Source organism: Pseudophryne corroboree, chromosome 3 (assembly GCF_028390025.1).
Source record: "Pseudophryne corroboree isolate aPseCor3 chromosome 3, aPseCor3.hap2, whole genome shotgun sequence".
NCBI lineage: Eukaryota > Metazoa > Chordata > Amphibia > Anura > Myobatrachidae > Pseudophryne > Pseudophryne corroboree.
Window position 1 is genome coordinate 188526482 of NC_086446.1, and position 19223 is coordinate 188545704.

The 19223-nt window shown below is 47.8% G+C and overlaps 1 long non-coding RNA gene across 1 annotated transcript in view; it reads left to right on the top strand.

Annotated features, from left to right (window-relative positions):
- Positions 1-2588: 2588 nt before the first annotated feature.
- Positions 2589-19223, top strand: part of LOC135057578 (uncharacterized) — a 42134-nt gene continuing 25499 nt past the window's right edge. Inside the window, exon 1 of the long non-coding RNA XR_010244216.1 lies at positions 2589-2863. This is a non-coding gene — a long non-coding RNA (uncharacterized LOC135057578). The remainder of the gene's footprint in view (positions 2864-19223) is intronic.

Here is a 19223-nt window from a genome sequence, read left to right on the forward strand (position 1 = left end):
ACCACGGTTAGGTGGTAGGTATATAATAATAAATAATACAATTCTGGTCGGACGGACTGCCTGCCGTGTGCCGACACAGAGGTAGCCACAGCCGTGAACTACCGCACTGTACACTGGTTGATAAAGAGATAGTAGTATACTCGTAACAACTAGTATGACACTATGACGACGGTATAAAGAATGCAAAAAAAACCACAGTTAGGTGGTATATATTATAATAATAATACAATTATGGATGGACGGACTGCCTGCCGACTGCCGACACAGAGGTAGCCACAGCCGTGAACTACCGCACTGTACACTGGTTGATAAAGAGATAGTAGTATACTCGTAACAACTAGTATGACACTATGACGGTATAAAGAATGAAAAAAAAACCACGGTTAGGTGGTATATATTATAATAATAATACAATTATGGATGGACGGACTGCCTGCCGACTGCCGACACAGAGGTAGCCACAGCCGTGAACTACCGCACTGTACACTGGTTGATAAAGAGATAGTAGTATACTCGTAACAATTAGGATGACACTATGACGGTATAAAGAATGAAAAAAAAACCACGGTTAGGTGGTAGGTATATAATAATAAATAATACAATTCTGGTCGGACGGACTGCCTGCCGTGTGCCGACACAGAGGTAGCCACAGCCGTGAACTACCGCACTGTACACTGGTTGATAAAGAGATAGTAGTATACTCGTAACAATTAGGATGACACTATGACGGTATAAAGAATGAAAAAAAAACCACGGTTAGGTGGTAGGTATATAATAATAAATAATACAATTCTGGTCGGACGGACTGCCTGCCGTGTGCCGACACAGAGGTAGCCACAGCCGTGAACTACCGCACTGTACACTGGTTGATAAAGAGATAGTAGTATACTCGTAACAATTAGGATGACACTATGACGGTATAAAGAATGAAAAAAAAACCACGGTTAGGTGGTAGGTATATAATAATAAATAATACAATTCTGGTCGGACGGACTGCCTGCCGTGTGCCGACACAGAGGTAGCCACAGCCGTGAACTACCGCACTGTACACTGGTTGATAAAGAGATAGTAGTATACTCGTAACAATTAGGATGACACTATGACGGTATAAAGAATGGAAAAAAAACCACGGTTAGGTGGTAGGTATATAATAATAAATAATACAATTCTGGTCGGACGGACTGCCTGCCGTGTGCCGACACAGAGGTAGCCACAGCCGTGAACTACCGCACTGTACTGTGTCTGCTGCTAATATAGACTGGTTGATATTTAAAGAGATATTAGTAGTATACAACAATACTATACTGGTGGTCAGGCACTGGTCACCACTCCTGCAGCAAAAGTGTGCACTGTTAATTAATATAATTGTACTCCTGGCTCCTGCTAACAACCTGCAGTGCTCCCCAGTCTCCCCCACAATTAATTATAAGCTTTTAATTTATACATTGATGACTGTGCAGCACACTGGGCTGAGCTGAGTGCACACAGACTGAGTCACACTGTGTGACTGACTGTGCTGTGTATCGTTTTTTTTTTCAGGCAGAGAACGGATATAGCAGAGAGAAGTGAACGGATATATTATATTAAATAAAAGTTAACTAGCAACTGCACTGGTCACTGACTGTGGTAAACTAACTCTGTCTGCGACTCTGCACAATCTCTCTCTATCTAATCTATCTATCTCTATTCTAATGGAGAGGACGCCAGACACGTCCTCTCCCTATCAATCTCAATGCACGAGTGAAAATGGCGGCGACGCGCGGCTCCTTATATAGAATCCGAGTCTCGCGATAGAATCCGAGCCTCGCGAGAATCCGACAGCGTCATGATGACGTTCGGGCGCGCTCGGGTTAACCGAGCAAGGCGGGAAGATCCGAGTCGCTCGGACCCGTGGAAAAAAAAGTGAAGTTCGTGCGGGTTCGGATTCAAAGAAACCGAACCCGCTCATCTCTAGAAATTATTTTTTAATTGTGCTGAACAGCACTTTTATAAAGGGTAATAATGTTCTTAGCAAAATATATTAAGATTATTTTAAACGTATTACTGCCGACATTTTTATGTGACTTCCTGAGCAGCCATGATGCAACACATATCAATCAAAGAACAATGCTGCATGGGTGGACCTTATTACACAGCATTGTGGTACATTAAGGGGGCATCTGTACTCAAAGCGATGATTGCAAAGAAATATTCGGAAAGCCGGCACATCACTCGCATCCTATAGAGGTCCCCTGGAACATGTGCGATGCTGGCCTATCGTAATTCGTAGAGAAATGAATTGCTCCCTTTAGACTGAAAAATTTAATATTTCATAAAATAAATGCATTTTTATGTTAATTCTCTCTGCATAGACCACAGCTGCTAAGAATAGATAATAAGAATTGCAGGTAATGAGCAATCTGAAAAATAAGGGCTATTTACTTGGACATGCAGATTAGAATGTGCCTGCAAACTAAGGACAGATGAATACAAGAAAGAACTGAATACACAGGACAGGTATTCTGACTGAGCACAAACTGCAACCCAATGCGCATGCGTGGCCCGTAGGCAGACATTGCTCCTAACGTCACTTTTCCCCGCCCCCTGCTGCCTGGCGCTGCTCTGTAACTCGCCTTTGTTATTCCGAGCTCTCCGGCTGACACGGGGCAGGCTGCAATAGGCGGACTGGATTAATCCTGACAAAACCTGGATGCCCGAGAAGTCCCTGATGTTCTCTTTCCATGCTGTCCCCAGCTGGTTCCGGCGGTCTCACAGTATACACTGTATTACCTCGGTGTAGGGAACTTCTGCACAAAATGCTGCTAGAGCACCTGCTGTATTCGACTAGCACTATAGTGACAGCAGAGAGAGTATGCGGGTCACAGTGCGTGTTTAGGATGCTGGTTTCCATATTTAGATGCATATGACGTGGTGCATGTTGAGCAGTGGGTTCTAGCATGCATGTGCAGCAGGTTGCATGTTTGTAGACAGAACAGCTGGAAGAGCCTCCTCCTGCAGCTTATTGCAATATATGTATTCTGTGTGCAGCTGCTATCTTCACGCACTGTCAGTGCAGCTGTTGCATGCTTCCATTTGTTTTGTAGCTGTGCCAAAGCCTGCTTAATAGTATGTTTATTGAGCATCTCCACCTCCAACCTTTTAATAAAACATATAAAACCTGCTTCTAGGGCCCCCTTATTGGGTGGATCTGCTGCAGCCTTGCTGTGAGCTTGGGCCTCCTCATTATTTATTGCATGTTTGTTTTTAATTGCTTTTCCTAATTGCCTGATCTGACAGTCCCCCCTTCGGAGGCAGCAGGCACTGAGCTAGGCTCCTCTGGCAAATTCTCATCAAATATTGATTTCTTGCTAGATGCTTTATACTACTGCTCTCCTCCCATTAAGAGGAAATGGGGAGTAGTTTGGAAGTCCCTGGGCTGGTATGACAAGAGATGTGTGAATATGAATGTAGGTGTCAGGCATTATAACATACTAATAGCAAAGCAAAGGGGTATTATCATTTCTCTGACGTCCTAGTGGATGCTGGGGACTCCGTCAGGACCATGGGGAATAGCGGCTCCGCAGGAGACAGGGCACAAAAGTAAAAGCTTTAGGATCAGGTGGTGTGCACTGGCTCCTCCCCCTATGACCCTCCTCCAAGCCTCAGTTAGATTTTTGTGCCCGGCCGAGAAGGGTGCAATCTAGGTGGCTCTCCTAAAGAGCTGCTTAGAGTAAAAGTTTTTGTTAGGTTTTTTATTTTCAGTGAGTCCTGCTGGCAACAGGCTCACTGCATCGAGGGACTTAGGGGAGAGAAGTGAACTCACCTGCGTGCAGGATGGATTGGCTTCTTAGGCTACTGGACACCATTAGCTCCAGAGGGAGTCGGAACACAGGTCTCACCCTGGGGTTCGTCCCGGAGCCGCGCCGCCGACCCCCTTGCAGATGCCGAAAAGTGAAGAGGTCCAGAAACCGGCGGCAGAAGACTTTTCAGTCTTCATAAGGTAGCGCACAGCACTGCAGCTGTGCGCCATTGTTGTCAGCACACTTCATAGCAGCGGTCACTGAGGGTGCAGGGCGCTGGGGGGGGCGCCCTGGGCAGCAATGATAGTACCTTATTCTGGCTAAAAATACATCACATATAGCCCCTGGGGGCTATATGGATGTATTTAACCCCTGCCAGGTCTCAGAAAAACGGGAGAAGAAGCCCGCTGAAAAGGGGGCGGGGCCTATTCTCCTCAGCACACAGCGCCATTTTCCCTCACAGAAATGCTGGTGGGAAGGCTCCCAGGCTCTCCCCTGCACTGCACTACAGAAACAGGGTTAAAACAGAGAGGGGGGGCACTTATTTGGCGATATGACTATATATATTAAAATGCTATAAGGGAAAAACACTTATATAAAGGTTGTCCCTGTATAATTATAGCGTTTTTGGTGTGTGCTGGCAAACTCTCCCTCTGTCTCCCCAAAGGGCTAGTGGGGTCCTGTCCTCTATCAGAGCATTCCCTGTGTGTGTGCTGTGTGTCGGTACGTGTGTGTCGACATGTATGAGGACGATGTTGGTGAGGAGGCGGAGCAATTGCCTGTAATGGTGATGTCACTCTCTAGGGAGTCGACACCGGAATGGATGGCTTATTTAAGGAATTACGTGATAATGTCAACACACTGCAAGGTCGGTTGACGACATGAGACGGCCGGCAAACCAATTAGTACCTGTCCAGGCGTCTCAAACACCGTCAGGGGCGTTAAAACGTCCTTTTACCTCAGTCGGTCGACACAGACACGGACACTGACTCCAGTGTCGACGGTGAAGAAACAAACGTATTTTCCTTTAGGGCCACACGTTACTTGTTAAGGGCAATGAAGGAGGTGTTACATATTTCTGATACTACAAGTACCACAAAAAAGGGTATTATGTGGAGTGTGAAAAAAGTACCTGTAGTTTTTCCTGAATCAGATAAATTAAATGAAGTGTGTGATGATGCGTGGGTTTCCCCCGATAGAAAATTATTGGCGATATACCCTTTCCCGCCAGAAGTTAGGGCGCGTTGGGAAACACCCCTTAGGGGGGATAAGGCGCTCACACGCTTATCAAAACAAGTGGCGGTACCGTCTCCAGATAGGGCCGCCCTCAAGGAGCCAGCTGATAGGAGGCTGGAAAATATCCTAAAAAGTATATACACACATACTGGTGTTATACTGCGACCAGCGATCGCCTCAGCCTGGATGTGCAGCGCTGGGGTGGCTTGGTCGGATTCCCTGACTGAAAATATTGATACCCTTGACAGGGACAGTATTTTATTGACTATAGAGCATTTAAAGGATGCATTTCTATATATGCGAGATGCACAGAGGGATATTTGCACTCTGGCATCAAGAGTAAGTGCGATGTCCATATCTGCCAGAAGTTGTTTATGGACACGACAGTGGTCAGGTGATGCAGATTCCAAACGGCACATGGAAGTATTGCCGTATAAAGGAGAAAAAGACAACGTCTTTTCAGCCTCAGTCCTTTCGTCCCCATAAGGGCAAGCGGGCAAAAGGCCAGTCATATCTGCCATGGGATAGAGGAAAGGGAAGAAGACTGCAGCAGGCAGCCCATTCCCAGAAACAGAAGCCCTCCGCCGCTTCTGCCAAGTCCTCAGCATGACGCTGGGGCCGTACAAGCGGACTCAGGTGCGGTGGGGGGGGTCGTCTCAAGAGTTTCAGCACGCAGTGGGCTCACTCGCAAGTGGACCCCTGGATCCTACAAGTAGTATCCCAGGGGTACATATTGGAAATTCGAGACGTCTCCCCCTCGCAGGTTCCTGAAGTCTGCTTTACCAACGTCTCCCTCCGACAGGGAGGCAGTAGTGGAAACAATTCACAAGCTGTATTCCCAGCAGGTGATAATCAAAGTACCCCTCCTACAACAAGGAAAGGGGTATTATTCCACACTATATTGTGGTACTGAAGCCAGACGGCTCGGTGAGACCTATTCTAAATCTGAAATAGTTGAACACTTACATACAAAGGTTCAAATCAAGATGGAGTCACTCAGAGCAGTGATAGCGAACCAGGAAGAAGGGGACTATATGGTGTCCCGTGACATCAGGGATGCTTACCTCCATGTCCCAATTTGCCCTTCTCACCAAGGGTACCTCAGGTTCGTGGTACAGAACTGTCACTATCAGTTTCAGACGCTGCCGGTTGGATTGTCCACGGCACCCCGGGTCCTTACCAAGGTAATGGCCGAAATGATGATTCTTCTTCAAAGAAAATGGACGATCTCCTGATAGGGGCAAGGTCCAGAGAACAGTTGGAGGTCGGAGTAGCACTATCTCAAGTAGTTCTACGACAGCACGGGTGGATTCTAAATATTCCAAAACCGCAGCTGTTTCCGACGACACGTCTGCTGTTCCTAGGGATGATTCTGGACACAGTCCAGAAAAAGGTGTTTCTCCCGGAGAAGAAAGCCAGGGAGTTATCCGAGCTAGTCAGGAACCTCCTAAAACCAGGAAAAGTGTCAGTGCATCATTGCACAAGGGTCCTGGGAAAAATGGTGGCTTCTTACGAAGCGATTCCATTCGGTAGATTTCACGCAAGAACTTTTCAGTGGGATCTGCTGGAAAAATGGTCCGGATCGCATCTTCAGATGCATCAGCGGATAACCCTGTCTCCAAGGACAAGGGTGTTTCTTCTGCGGTGGCTGCAGAGTGCTCATCTACTAAAGGGCCGCAGACTCGGCATTCAGGACTGGGTCCTGGTGACCACGGATGCCAGCCTGAGAGGCTGGGGAGCAGTCACACAGGGAAAAAATTTCCAGGGAGTGTGATCAAGTCTGGAGACTTCTCTCCACATAAATATACTGGAGCTAAGGGCAATTTACAATGTTCTAAGCTTAGCAAGACCTCTGCTTCAAGGTCAGCCGGTATTGATCCAGTGGGACAACATCACGGCAGTCGCCCACGTAAACAGACAGGGCGGCACAAGAAGCAGGAGGGCAATGGCAGAAACTGCAAGGATTCTTCGCTGGGCGAAAAATCATGTGATAGCACTGTCAGCAGTGTTCATTCCGGGAGTGGACAACTGGGAAGCAGACTTCCTCAGCAGGCACGACCTCCACCCGGGAGAGTGGGGACTTCATCGGGAAGTATTCCACATGATTGTGAACCGTTGGGAAAGACCAAAGGTGGACATGATGGCGTCCCGCCTGAACAAAAAACTGGACAGGTATTGCGCCAGGTCAAGAGACCCTCAAGCAATATCTGTGGACGTTCTGGTAACACCGTGGGTGTACCAGTCGGTGTATGTGTTCCCTCCTCTGCTTCTCATAACCAAGGTACTGAGAATTATAAGACGTAGAGGAGTAAGAACTATACTCGTGGCTCCGGATTGGCCAAGAAGGACGTGGCACCCGGAACTTCAAGAAATGCTCACAGAGGACTCATGGCCTCTGCCGCTAAGAAGGGACTTGCTTCAGCAAGTACCATGTCTGTTCCAAGACTTACCGCAGCTGCGTTTGACGGCATGGCGGTTGAACGCCAGATCCTAAGGGAAAAAGGCATTCCGGAAGAGGTCATTCCTACCCTGGTCAAAACCAGGAAGGAGGTGACCGCAAAACATTATCACCACATGTGGCGAAAATATGTTGCGTGGTGTGAGGCCAGGAAGGCCCCACGAAGAAATTTCAACTCGGTCGATTCCTGCATTTCCTGCAAACAGGAGTGTCTATGGGCTTCAAATTGGGGTCCATTAAGGTTCAAATTTCGGCCCTGTAAATTTTCTTCCAGAAAGAATTGGCTTCAGTTCCTGAAGTCCAGAAGTTTGTCAAGGGAGTATTGCATATACAACCCCATTTTTGTGCCTCCAGTGGCACTGTGGGATCTCAACGTAGTTCTGGGATTCCTCAAATCACATTTTAAACCGCTCAAATCTGTGGATTTGAAATATCTCACATGGAAAGTGACCATGCTGTTGGCCCTGGCCTCGGCCAGGCGAGTGTCAGAATTGGCGGCTTTGTCTCACAAAAGCCATATCTGATTGTCCATTCGGACAGGGCAGAACTGCGGACTCGTCCCCAGTTTCTTCCTAAGGTGGTGTCAGCGTTTCACCTGAACCAGCTTATTGTGGTACCTGCGGCTACTAGGGACTTGGAGGACTCCGAGTTGCTAGATGTTGTCAGGGCCCTGAAAATATAGGTTTCCAGGACGGCTGGAGTCAGGAAAACTGACTCGCTGTTATCCTGTATGCACCCAACAAACTGGGTGCTCTTGCTTCTAAGCAGACGATTGCTCGTTGGATTTGTAGCACATTTCAACTTGCACATTCTGTGGCAGGCCTGCCACAGCCTAAATCTGTCAAGGCCCATTCCACAAGGAAGGTGGGCTCATCCTGGGCGGCTGCCCGAGGGGTCTCGGCATTACAACTCTGCCGAGCAGCTACGTGGTCGGGGGAGAACACGTTTGTAAAATTCTACAAATTTGATACCCTGGCTAAAGAGGACCTGGAGTTCTCTCATTCGGTGCTGCAGAGTCATCCGCACTCTCCCGCCCGTTTGGGAGCTTTGGTATAATCCCCATGGTCCTGACGGAGTCCCCAGCATCCACTAGGACGTCAGAGAAAATAAGATTTTACTTACCGATAAATCTATTTCTCGTAGTCCGTAGTGGATGCTGGGCGCCCATCCCAAGTGCGGATTGTCTGCAATACTTGTACATAGTTATTGTTACAAAAATCGGGTTATTATTGTTGTGAGCCATCTTTTCAGAGGCTCCGCTGTTATCATGCTGTTAACTGGGTTCAGATCACAGGTTGTACAGTGTGATTGGTGTGGCTGGTAGGAGTCTTACCCGGGATTCAAAATCCTTCCTTATTGTGTACGCTCGTCCGGGCACAGTATCCTAACTGAGGCTTGGAGGAGGGTCATAGGGGGAGGAGCCAGTGCACACCACCTGATCCTAAAGCTTTTACTTTTGTGCCCTGTCTCCTGCGGAGCCGCTATTCCCCATGGTCCTGACGGAGTCCCCAGCATCCACTACGGACTACGAGAAATAGATTTATCGGTAAGTAAAATCTTATTTTCTCAAGGCAAAAGCTCTTTATCATCATTCTAGATTAAACTTTTTCTTTTAGAATATGATACAAACTATCCATTACAGTTACTGCTGTTATCTTGGGTGCCCTCTCTGTAATGAAGAGGTTTCCTGACATCATAGTTAATCCCCTTTAGTACTTTAATACATGTTTCCTGGGAGACAATTGCAATCTTATTGTTTTGGCAGCTCTCCTATATTTCTGATGACTAAAGAAGGACAAATAATGGAGAAGGTCACCCACAAGACCACATGAGCTGATATGTTATTATTTTATTATATAGCTGAAATACCTTTGGTATATATCATGGTTTTTGTGTGTTACAGAATTATTGGGTTGGGTATGCGTGACCGCCGGTAGTATACCTCCGCCGGTATCCCGGCAGCGGAATGGCAGGGGGAGGGGGAAAGTGCAAGAAGCCCCTTGCCGGCTCGGTGACACGAGTTCTAGTCCCACTCTATGGGTGCCGTGGACACCCACGAGTGGAAATAGTCCCTGTTGGTCGGCAAGGATTTTCAGGGGGTGGGATGTACTGGGAGGTGTTGTGACCGGAAGTCTCCTGACCGCTGGTCACATAACTACATCCCTAATTATTGGTCCTGTTTTTGTGTGATACCATTGGATCCTCAAAGTATCATACCCTGCTAGATGGCACCAGTGGTCCCTCCATCTTATTGCACATAATGTGGCATCATTTTTTTTCATCCGAACACTATACATGGCGTGGACTATTCTGTAAGCTGTGATTACTAGGAGAATGCCTGTGTGCAGGCTCCATATGGGCTTCCTCTCTAGCCGGCAGTCCTGTACTCTGGGCACTAGGGGACCCACTGGCGTTTCTATAATGGGTGCAGTATGTGCGGTCCAGAGGGGGCCCCCACCGCACACACTGCACCCATTTTTAAAATACTCACCCCTCCCAAGTCCAGCGCCGGCATCCGCAGCGCTATTAGAACACAGTGAAAATGGCTCAGCGGCCATTTTCACGGAGTTCTGCGCATGCGTAGGTCTCTGGGAAAATGGCATGGCAGCCGTTTTCACAGTGATTTTGTTACTGCGCACAACACAAGGAAAATGGCCACCATGCCATTTTCCAGGTGATTTCTGCAGCGCTGCTGCAGCCGGCGCGAGACTCCGGAGGGTTAGTGTACCCACGCATACCTTTTTTTTTTTTTTTATTGAAAATACAGGGGCTCCCCTTTGTTTATTTGCCCTCACAAAGGCAGAGGTACTACAGAGCCCAGAGTGGACTGTGGGCTGTACTTTTACTATCCAGGCACCCCTGTTAGAGAGCCTTGGCACCACTTAGTTAGGAAGCTTTCACCCCTGGCCGGCAACAGCTGTAGCCCGGGAAAATCTCTGGGACACTATTGGGCCCCCAAGGTTGTAGGGCAGAAGTCACCTAGGGCGGTCTGTTACTGAGGCCAGGTAACCAGTGAGGTCCGAGGTCAGGGAAGGTCCTGAGAGAGAGGGACCCATATAACAAGTTCCCCAGTGCAGGAAGAGGAGTCCGGAGGCAGGATTGCCAAAAAGACTGCTCTCACCAAGGTTGTGAGAGAGGATCGCCTGTGTAGTCCACAGGATCAGAAGAGCTGACCGCCCGTGCAGGAATGGGGAAAGTGGGGTGTGTATGGAGCCGCTTGGGGAGAATCACAGAGGGAGAGAAGCCTCTTGAACCAGCATCCAGGACCCCTGGGGAGAGGAGCAGACCGCAACGGTGCCTGTGCTTCCACTCGCATGAAGAGTGGTGGGGAATCGACGCGGAGGAAGGCGACGTGGCCAGAGACTGGGGAAGACACGGACAAGCCTACCTAAACAACATCCAGCGAAACGGGAGAAGACCAGCTGGTGGTGATCGCGCAGGCACCTCTGAGGATGACCTGGCGACAAAGGACCTTCGCGGAGGACCCCTAGCAGCCTGCGGGAGAGGACTACGCAGCCGGGAGAGAAAAATCCAGCCCAGGAGAGGAGCGCCCGCCGAGCAGAGAAGAAAGAGGACTCCTACACCAGCATCGGTTCTAGGGTGCATCCCCGGTGCGGTGCTTTGAATCCTGGGTGGCGGCGAAGACCCAGGACCTGGTCGGAGGTGGCAGAAGAGCTGCAACAAGGGTGAGATCACCTCTATGCCCTTCTGCTGCAGGACTCTGCCCCTTTTAATGCCCTTCCGCTGCAAGACTCTGCAGTTAGCCAGCATTTAGGAAAGGGGGTAGGCTCTCCTAAAACCAACTGTATCCAGCCCAATTTAGTTAATAGGGGTTGGGCTCCCCCCCTCTTGCCCCGGGTTATGTTTTAATTAAATAGGGGTAGGCTCCCTTTAAGCGTGGTGCGGGGTAGGATCCCCACTGGAGCTGTGCCCCTGCACATAAAGCTAATAAGGGGGTGGGGTTCTCTTAGTTATTGGTGCCCCATTGGCTACAAAAAGGGGGTAGAGGCGTGTATTCCCCTTGATAATTAATGTTGAAGTATTGGAAAATTGATTGTTTCTTTTTGTTTGGTTATGTGCTCTCAGAGGCTGGGTGTTTTATGCTCATTATGGCCAGTCATGGAAATAGTGGTTTTGTAAATGAGAATAACTTGTACTGAGCAATTAAGAGAATAGGGGTTTGTTTTATGTCTGCTTCATTGACTGTTTATGCAAGCTCTGCCCAGCAGTGTTTCCAGGTAAAGCTTATGCACCTGTCCTCTGTTCTATTAATGCTGGTACATCATTGACTGTTTCTGCAAGCTCCGCCCAGCAGTGTTTCCAGTTAAAGCTTATGCACCTGTCTGCTATTCTACTAATGTTGGTACATCATTGACTGTTTATGCAAGCTCCACCCAGCAGTGTTTCAGGTAAAGCTTATGCACCTGTCTGCTATTCTATTAATGCTGGTACTTCATTGACTGTTTATGCAAGCTCCACCCAGCAGTGTTTCCAGTTAAAGCTTATGCACCTGTCTGCTATACTACTAATGCTGGTACATCATTGACTGTTTATGCAAACTCCGCCCAGCAGTGTTTCCAGTTAAAGCTTATGCACCTGTTTGCTATTCTACTAATGCAGACCCTCCAACATGACCCGCCCCACTAGGTACAAAATGCTCTGTTCCTGGACTTCCCTCTTAATTTATGATTTCCATCACCTGTGTTGAACTAGTTAAATGATAAGAAAGCTGTTTCTTCACAGGTGATAGCAATAATAAATTAAGAGGGAAGTCCAGAAACAGAGCATTTTGTACCTAGTGGGGCGGGTCATGTTGGAGGGTATGCTAATGCATCATTGACTGTTTATGCAAGCTCCTCCTAGCAGTGTTTCAGATAAAGCTTATGCACCTCTCTGCTCTTCTATTAATGCTGGTACTTCATTGACTGTTATGCAAGCTCCATCCAGCAGTGTTTCAGTTAAAGCTTATGTACCTGTCCACTATTCTATTAATGCTGGTACTTCATTGACTTGTTTATGCAAGCTCTGCCCAGCAGTGTTTCCATTTAAAGCTTAGGCACCTGTCTGCTATTCTATTAATGCTGGTACATCATAAACTGTTTATGCAAGCTCTTCCCAGCAGTGTTTCCAGTTAAAGCCTATGCACCTGTCTGCTGTTCTACTAATGATGGTACATCATTGACTGTTTATGCAAGCTCCGCCCAGCAGTGTTTCAGGTAAAGCTTATGCACCTGTCGCTATTCTATTAATGCTGGTACTTCATTGACTGTTTATGCATGCTCCGCCCAGCAGTGTTTCCAGATAAAGCCTATGCACCTGTCTGCTATACTACTAATGCTGGTACATCATCGATTGTTTATGCAAGCTCCGCCCAGCAGTGTTTCAGTTAAAGCTTATGCACCTGTCCGCTATTCTATTAAAGCTAGTACATCATTGACTGTTTATGCAAGCTCCACCCAGCAGTGTTCCAGGTAAAGCTTATGCACCTGTCTGCTATTCTATTAATGCTGGTACGTCATTGACTGTGTTTATGCAAGCTCCGCCCAACTGTGTTACGTAGAGCCAAAACCAGCTTACTTACATGTTACCTGTTTTACAACTGAACAAAAATTTCAAGGTGTAATTTGTTCGTATACTTTCACTGTCACCGTTACTGCTGTGATTTTCTATTAGTGTAATACAATAAAATTGTGTTGTATCAATTACGGCCAGTCTGTGTCTGCTTAAAAAAGGGGAACAATACGCTTGCCTCTCGGTGTCACGGTGTGCTGGTAGCAATAAAATACCTAAAGATTGTTAGCTGCAGTTAAAAGTTCAAGACACCTTCAGACCGGGGTACCACATTAGTATTGAAAAAATGGGTCCCGGGGGCACGTGTCCACTGCACCCATTATAAATACGCCAGTGATTACTTGGTAGAATAACAAAAAATATAAAGTGCACCTCACTGTCCAGCTTTTGTAAGATGCAGGGACGTCAACAGGCAGCTCAACTGACAAGGCACTAATTTTTGACCAGTTGACGATGATAGCCAGAGTACAGTCTTTACTAAGGACAGATCAAGAAGGTATATACAGTAGCTCTTTTTACATTTAGAGAAAGCTTTTATTTTTACAGCATTCAAAATACCAACATAAACTAATAATCACAGCATACAAACCAACTGTGGTGGTACTGGTTAAGATTCTATAATTCCCTGGGCAGTATAGTAGTGTTTCAACTGATGATGTGGGCAGCCAAAGGTGTCTCAAAAGGCTCTTTTTAGAAGAGCTAGAGAGCCCTGAACCATTAGCTATCTTGTGTATGTGCACACATGTATGTGTGTATATTTTGTTAACAGGTATTTATTTGTTGACTGTAGGTTATCACAAGCAGGGCCCCCTACCCTCTTTGTTCTCACTTTGCAGTCTCCTTGTCTCCAGTACACTCCCACTCATAGTGACTGATTTTCTGTCCACCTTTCAGCCATGGGGTCACAGAGTGTTACTGTTATTAAGTATCTCATTTTACTGTATAATTATTCCACAGTGTGATTTTTGTCCTTCTACTGTTGGTTTGATCCCTTTTATACTGTATTGTTTGCTTACCCTATTGTAATTCTCCATGTACAGAGTTACAGGCACCTTGTGGTGCCCTATAAATATAATAATAATGCTGCATGTATGCCTGTGCAAATACAGTATGTACTAATACTGTATGTTCATATAATGATATGTATGTTCATATAATGATTTCTCTATCGTCCTAGTGGATGCTGGGGTTCCTGAAAGGACCATGGGGAATAGCGGCTCCGCAGGAGACAGGGCACAAAAAGTAAAGCTTTTTCCGATCAGGTGGTGTGCACTGGCTCCTCCCCCTATGACCCTCCTCCAGACTCCAGTTAGATTTTTGTGCCCGGCCGAGAAGGGTGCAATCTAGGTGGCTCTCCTAAAGAGCTGCTTAGAAAAAGTTTAGCTAGGTTTTTTATTTTACAGTGATTCCTGCTGGCAACAGGATCACTGCAGCGAGGGACTGAGGGGAGAAGGAGTCAACTCACCTGCGTGCAGGATGGATTGGCTTCTTGGCTACTGGACATCAAGCTCCAGAGGGACGATCACGGGTACAGCCTGGATGGTCACCGGAGCCACGCCGCCGGCCCCCTTGCAGATGCTGAAGACAGAAGAGGTCCAGAATCGGCGGCTGAAGACTCCTGCAGTCTTCAAAAGGTAGCGCACAGCACTGTAGCTGTGCGCCATTTTCCTCTCAGCACACTTCACACGGCAGTCACTGAGGGTGCAGGGCGCTGGGAGGGGGGCGCCCTGGGAGGCAAAATGATTACCTATAAAGGCTAAAAATACCTCACATATAGCCCTAGAGGCTATATGGAGATATTTAACCCCTGCCTGATTTCTCTAAATAGCGGGAGACGAGCCCGCCAGAAAAGGGGCGGGGCCTATCTCCTCAGCACACGGCGCCATTTCCTCTCACAGTTCCGCTGGTCAGGACGGCTCCCAAGTCTCTCCCCTGCACTGCACTACAGAAACAGGGTAAAACAGAGAGGGGGGGGCACATTTATGGCGATAATTTGATATAACAAAGCAGCTATAAGGGAGCACTTATTATAAGGCTATCCCTGATATATATATAGCGCTTTTGGTGTGTGCTGGCAAACTCTCCCTCTGTCTCCCCAAAGGGCTAGTGGGTCCTGTCTTCGTTAGGAGCATTCCCTGTGTGTCTGCTGTGTGTCGGTACGTGTGTGTCGACATGTATGAGGACGATATTGGTGTGGAGGCGGAGCAATTGCCAAATATGAGGATGTCACCCCCTAGGGAGTCGACACCGGAATGGATGCCTTTATTTATGGAACTACGGGATAGTGTCAACACGCTAAAGCAGTCGTTTGACGACATGAGGCGGCCGGACAATCAATTAGTGCCTGTCCAGGCGACTCAAACACCGTCAGGGGCTGTGAAACGCCCTTTGCCTCAGTCGGTCGACACAGACCCAGACACAGGCGATGACTCCAGTGGTGACGGTGACGAATCAACCGTATTTTCCAGTAGGGCCACACGTTATATGATTTTGGCAATGAAGGAGGCGTTACATTTAGCTGATACTACAGGTACCACTAAACAGGGTATTATGTGGGGTATGAAAAAACTACCTATAGTTTTTCCTGAATCAGAAGAATTAAATGACGTGTGTAATGAAGCGTGGGTTGCCCCTGATAAAAAACTGATAATTTCAAAGAAATTATTGGCATTATACCCTTTCCCGCCAGAGGTTAGGGAGCGCTGGGAAACACCTCCTAGGGTGGACAAGGCGCTAACACGCTTATCTAAACAAGTGGCGTTACCCTCTCCTGAGACGGCCGCACTTAAAGATCCATCAGATAGGAGGATGGAAAATATCCAAAAAAGTATATACACACATGCAGGTGTTATACTACGACCAGCTGTAGCGACTGCCTGGATGGGCAGTGCTGGGGTAGTTTGGTCAGAGTCCCTGATTGAAAATATTGATACCCTGGACAGGGACAATATTTTACTGTCGTTAGAACAAATAAAGGATGCATTTCTTTATATGCGTGATGCACAGAGGGATATCTGCACACTGGCATCACGGGTAAGTGCTATGTCCATTTCGGCCAGAAGAGCTTTATGGACGCGACAGTGGTCAGGTGATGCGGATTCAAAACGGCATATGGAAGTTTTGCCGTATAAAGGGGAGGAGTTATTTGGAGTCGGTCTATCAGATTTGGTGGCCACGGCTACAGCCGGGAAATCCACCTTTCTACCTCAAGTCACTCCCCCACAGAAAAAGGCACCGACTTTTCAACCGCAGCCCTTTCGTTCCTTTAAAAATAAGAGAGCAAAGGGCTATTCATATCTGCCACGAGGCAAAGGTCGAGGGAAGAGACAGCAACACGCAGCTCCTTCCCAGGAACAGAAGCCCTCCCCGGCTTCTACAAAAGCCTCAGCATGACGCTGGGGCTCCTCAAGCGGACTCGGGGATGGTGGGCGGTCGTCTCAAAAATTACAGCGCGCAGTGGGCTCACTCGCAGGTAGATCCCTGGATCCTGCAGATAATATCTCAAGGGTACAGGTTGGAATTAGAGACGGATCCACCTCGCCGTTTCCTGAAGTCTGCTTTACCAACGTCCCCCTCCGAAAGGGAGACGGTTTTGGAAGCCATTCACAAGCTGTACTCTCAGCAGGTGATAGTCAAGGTACCTCTTCTACAACAAGGGAAGGGGTATTATTCCACTCTTTTTGTGGTACCGAAGCCGGATGGCTCGGTAAGGCCTATTCTAAATCTGAAGTCCTTGAACCTGTACATAAAGAAGTTCAAGTTCAAAATGGAGTCACTCAGAGCAGTGATAGCGAACCTGGAAGAGGGGGACTTTATGGTATCCTTGGACATCAAGGATGCGTATCTCCACGTTCCAATTTACCCCTCACACCAGGGGTACCTCAGGTTCGTTGTACAAAACTGTCACTATCAGTTTCAGACGCTGCCGTTCGGATTGTCCACGGCACCTCGGATCTTTACAAAGGTAATGGCCGAGATGATGATTCTTCTTCGAAGAAAAGGCGTATTAATTATCCCATACTTGGACGATCTCCTAATAAGGGCGAGGTCCAGAGAACAGCTAGAGATGGGATTAGCACTGTCTCAAGAAGTGCTAAAACAGCACGGGTGGATTCTGAATATTCCAAAATCCCAGTTAATGCCGACAACTCGTCTGCTGTTCCTAGGGATGATTCTGGACACGGTTCAGAAAAAGGTTTTTCTCCCGGAGGAAAAAGCCAAGGAGTTATCCGAGCTTGTCAGGAACCTCCTAAAACCAGGAAAGGTGTCTGTACATCAATGCACAAGAGTCCTGGGAAAAATGGTGGCTTCTTACGAAGCAATTCCATTCGGCAGATTCCACGCAAGAATTTTCCAAAGGGATCTGTTGGACAAATGGTCAGGGTCGCATCTTCAGATGCACCTACGGATAACCCTGTCTCCAAGGACAAGGGTGTCTCTTCTGTGGTGGTTGCAGAGTCCTCATCTATTGGAGGGCCGCAGATTCGGCATACAGGATTGGATCCTGGTGACCACGGACGCCAGCCTGAGAGGCTGGGGAGCAGTCACACAAGGAAGAAACTTCCAGGGAGTATGGACGAGCCTGGAAACGTCTCTTCACATAAACATTCTGGAACTAAGAGCAATATACAATGCTCTAAGCCAGGCAGAACCTCTGCTTCAGGGAAAACCGGTGTTGGTCCAGTCGGACAACATCACGGCAGTCGCCCATGTGAACAGACAGGGCGGCACAAGAAGCAGGAGTGCAATGGCAGAAGCTGCAAGGATTCTTCGCTGGGCAGAGAATCATGTGATAGCGCTATCAGCAGTGTTCATCCCGGGAGTGGACAACTGGGAAGCAGACTTCCTCAGCAGACACGATCTTCACCCGGGAGAGTGGGGACTTCATCCAGAAGTCTTCCACATGCTGGTAACCCGTTGGGAAAGACCAATGGTGGACATGATGGCGTCTCGCCTCAACAAAAAACTGGACAGGTATTGCGCCAGGTCAAGAGATCCGCAGGCAATAGCTGTGGACGCGCTGGTAACGCCTTGGGTGTACCAGTCGGTGTATGTGTTTCCTCCTCTGCCTCTCATACCAAAAGTATTGAGAATTATACGGCAAAGAGGCGTAAGAACGATACTAGTGGTTCCGGATTGGCCAAGAAGGACTTGGTACCCGGAACTTCAAGAGATGATCACGGAAGATCCGTGGCCTCTACCTCTAAGGAGGGACTTGCTTCAGCAGGGTCCCTGTCTGTTTCAAGACTTACCGCGGCTGCGTTTGACGGCATGGCGGTTGAACGCCGGATCCTAATGGAAAAAGGCATGCCGGAAGAAGTCATTCCTACTTTGATTAAAGCAAGGAAAGAAGTAACCGTGCAACATTATCACCGAATTTGGCGAAAATATGTTGCGTGGTGCGAAGATCGGAGTGCTCCGACGGAGGAATTTCAACTGGGTCGATTCCTACATTTCCTGCAATCAGGATTGTCTATGGGTCTCAAATTGGGATCTATTAAGGTTCAAATTTCGGCCCTGTCGATTTTCTTTCAAAAAGAATTGGCTTCAGTCCCTGAAGTCCAGACCTTTGTGAAGGGAGTGCTGCATATACAGCCTCCTGTGGTGCCTCCAGTGGCACCGTGGGATCTCAATGTAGTTTTGGATTTTCTAAAATCTCATTGGTTTGAACCACTAAATAAGGTGGATTTGAAATATCTCACTTGGAAAGTGACCATGCTTCTAGCCCTGGCTTCTGCCAGGAGAGTGTCAGAATTGGCAGCTTTATCTTACAAAAGCCCATATCTGATTTTCCATTCGGACAGGGCAGAACTGCGGACTCGTCCGCATTTTCTCCCTAAGGTGGTGTCAGCATTTCATCTGAACCAGCCTATTGTAGTGCCTGCGGCTACAAGTGACTTGGAGGACTCCAAGTTACTGGACGTTGTCAGAGCATTAAAAATATATATTGCAAGAACAGCTGGAGTCAGAAAATCTGACTCGTTGTTTATATTGTATGCACCCAACAAGATGGGTGCTCCTGCGTCTAAGCAGACGATTGCTCGTTGGATCTGTAGCACAATCCAACTGGCACATTCTGTGGCAGGCCTGCCACAGCCTAAATCTGTAAAGGCCCACTCCACAAGGAAGGTGGGCTCATCTTGGGCGGCTGCCCGAGGGGTCTCGGCATTACAACTTTG